Raw genomic sequence first — 3,104 nt, 5'->3', positions numbered from 1 at the left:
AGGAATGCCCTGTGCCGGGCAGGAACGCCCTGTGCCGGGCCGGGACCCCGAGGGGTCCCCGCGGGCTGGGCCAGCCCCGTCGGGCTGCACTACGGCCGCGGTTTTGACAGCGGGGCAGATGATGGCCCTTAGGGCACTGGAGGAGCTTCACTCTTGGACCTCCTGTGCAGCAGACCTTTCTTCAAACTCGGAAACCTTCTCTTATCCTAAAAAAATCTCTCTTTTCAAAAGGCTTGAGGCAGTATAGGAAAAGGATTTCTTTTTAAAAGTAGTGTTTTTCTTGGAAAAGGAAACGATACTACAGAATTGTGGCTTGGTTCAAACCCTGATGTTGTAGAGTGTTGTTAATGGATTAACGCACTGACAATGGATGAAAGGTTTGTCCTGAATAAGATGGATGTAGGATGACAGTATCTCCTTGTTTTATGGTTGCATAGTTGACCTCTGCATGAAATTTCCTTTTCGCTGTGTGCATACTTTGCAATTAATGGCATAAGCATATTGTGTTTCCTTGTCTGTCCTTTTCCCTTTTTTTAAAGAACAGTCTCCGATGATTAACAACCTCTCTATTGTTTCATGTAGCCAAACTGGAAGAGTGAATACGCAGGCAGACACATTTTCCCCTGTAGCTGATGTGCTGTGCGCCATGACTTGAGCTGCGTGACTGGTCCTTTAGGCCTGGGCAAACGAGGAAACCACTGGGAGACGGACAGCAGATAGCGAATCTGTGCCAGGAAGGGTATCAGGTGCCAGAGCAAGTGGCTGAAACCTGGGTTGACCCAGAAGAATTGGGAAATATTTTGGCATCCTGAGCGCAGGAGCTGGTGTGCGCTGAGCACGGGCAGTGGTTGGACTGGGAGCGCAGCCGCAGGTGAAGCTGGGTGCTCACGGGTGGGCTTCTTGGGCAGGAACCTGGGTGGAAGCACAAAGCAAGGCTGGAAGAGCCGAGTCACCCTCTTCTGGTATATAGCGTTAACCTGTATGTCTGGGGTGAGGATGGCGGAGCCCGGGGCGTGAGGTCTGAGGGGGGTCCCGAGGAAGCGCCGTGTGTCTGCGAGCCTTTGATTGAGAGTTACCTCAAGCCATGCCCCTGGTCCCTTCGGTGAGTCCCCGACAGAGGTACTGAAGTTGGAGAGAAAAATTTCTTCAGGCAAGCCTGACTTCATGGCCGGGGCTACAAGGCGGCACCACCGGCGGAGCAGCCCGCTGTTGGTTTCCTTCCCTCTTTTCACTTATTTTATTTTCTTGATATAAACACTGCTCCTGGAGGAAAATTCACTTGCTGACTACAGCTGCTTTTGCTGCTGAATCATCCCCCAGTTTCCAGATGTGAGATGATGGATTTCTCCTGCAAACAGAAATCTCTGCTTTGTCTTGTGTTGCATAGCTCGGCGCCCTGCGAGGGGGAGAGGGAAGGTGCTCCCTGGGAAGCGTTCCAGGAAGAGGGGGATTTAGCGTTGAGGGGTCATTTCTCTGCCCAAACCCTCAGTTTTGATCTACACCATGAGATTTGTGCCTCCCCAAATGCGTCCTGGGTGGCAGAGCGGACCCAAGCCATCCCACCGCCCTGTGGCTAGTGCCAGCACGGCTGTGGGTGGCAGGGAGGGACAGGTCCCCCTCCATTAAAGGTAAACCTGCAGGAGACAAACGAACAGGTTCATTTTGTTGAGTAACGCTGACGAAGCTCCCTCGTTCGGCCCCCTGCCCCGACTGGCGTGTGGGGCGAGAGCTGCTCGCGTCCGCGTTGCCACCGCAGAGGTGCCCCCGGAGGTGCGGCTTTGGTGGCTCTCGTCAAGGCTGGCACCGTGGCCGGTGGGTGGGAGAGCACGGGAACAAGCTGTGTTTTGATGACCTCCAAGGAAGGCATGTGTTTAAGTGGCCTAACGATGATGTGCTGTGTGACACACGGCCTTTTTATGGGGTGTTTTTGGTACGGGTAATGGGGATATCGGGCTGGTGTTGGGGCACCCAAGGTGAGCGCAGTGGTGAGGTCTGCTGTGGTCAGCAGCGTGCGTGCCCAGCTGCCGCTGCCACCCGTCCTGTGAGGACATTATACTCTCAGCTTCCCGGCCCTGTGCTCCTGCTGGAGCTCTCGGGAGAAATCCTGCCGGCAGGAGCCCCGCTGGAAGCACACAGACCCTCGCACCCGGGGCCAGCTTCTGAATCTCTGTCCTCGGTGTTAATATCATTAATTAGGAGCCTGCGGTGGGGAAGGTGGAGAAGCGCTTGCCTGCCTGCTCGCAGATCAGAGCCTCTCCTCCTCCCTGCTCCCCTCAGATGTGTCGGCCGTTGCTGCCTTGTGTGTTGCTATCAACATCGCCTTTGGAAACTTTCCTTCCCCGCTTGCTATTTCTGGAGGGAGCATGTGATTGAATCGGCTCCCCGTGCTGCGCCGCGGTGGAAGGGGGCTCCCGGCTTTGTTCCCAGCAGAGGAAGGGTGTGCACAGCCTACACAGCCCCTTTTTCCTGTTTGAATGGATGCTGCCACGCTCGGCTCCAGCTTGTGATGCTGATGGAGCGCTGGGGGTGGGGGGTGGTGTGTATGTGTGTTTCTGAGGTTGATGAAGGATTATTTTAAAACTTTTTACTCAGTTGAGCTGGAGAAATACAACCTGTCTGAAGGCTGATCTCTTACAGCCACGGTTTTCATTACGCTGGGCTTTTAAGTCGTCCTCAAACTGTGATTAAAACCTTCTGCCATTGTTTTTCCACTTTTTATTGTATGCACTGAAACATTACTTTGATCTAGAGTAGCCAAGCCGTAGTAGTGACCGGGACAGGAGGAAGAGCGCCGGTGTTTGAGGACAGGAGAGTCTTGGGGTGAGCCCCAGTGTTGGCTCAGAGGGTGGCTCTGTCACAGGCAGTGCTGGATGCATCGCCTCATGCTTCTGCATTTCAAGTCCTCTCTAATGACGTTTCTTTTCCTCTCTTACTCTTTGCCTCCCTCGTTCATGCAGGCTGTGAGTACTTGTGGGTGAGAGTGGCTTTCTGCTCCTTGCCTGAGTTGCACCTACTGTAATGCCCAGAAGATATAAAGGGAATTGTCTGCTTTGCTTGAAGTTTATATCCTTTATGTGCATCTTTGAGAAGAGGAGAGGCAAGGA

The 3,104-nt window shown here is 53.6% G+C and overlaps 1 protein-coding gene across 1 annotated transcript in view; it reads left to right on the top strand.

Annotated features, from left to right (window-relative positions):
• The window catches only part of ARHGAP26 (Rho GTPase activating protein 26), a 137,113-nt gene that overhangs the window by 39,162 nt on the left and 94,847 nt on the right, over nucleotides 1–3,104 (top strand). The gene's annotated exons all lie outside the window — the stretch shown is intronic.

The sequence above is a fragment of the Charadrius vociferus genome, unplaced genomic scaffold, assembly GCF_000708025.1.
Source record: "Charadrius vociferus isolate BGI_N301 unplaced genomic scaffold, ASM70802v2 scaffold370, whole genome shotgun sequence".
Classification (NCBI taxonomy): domain Eukaryota; kingdom Metazoa; phylum Chordata; class Aves; order Charadriiformes; family Charadriidae; genus Charadrius; species Charadrius vociferus.
Note: the sequence above shows the minus strand (reverse complement) of the source record. Positions and strands in the feature narration are given on the sequence as shown.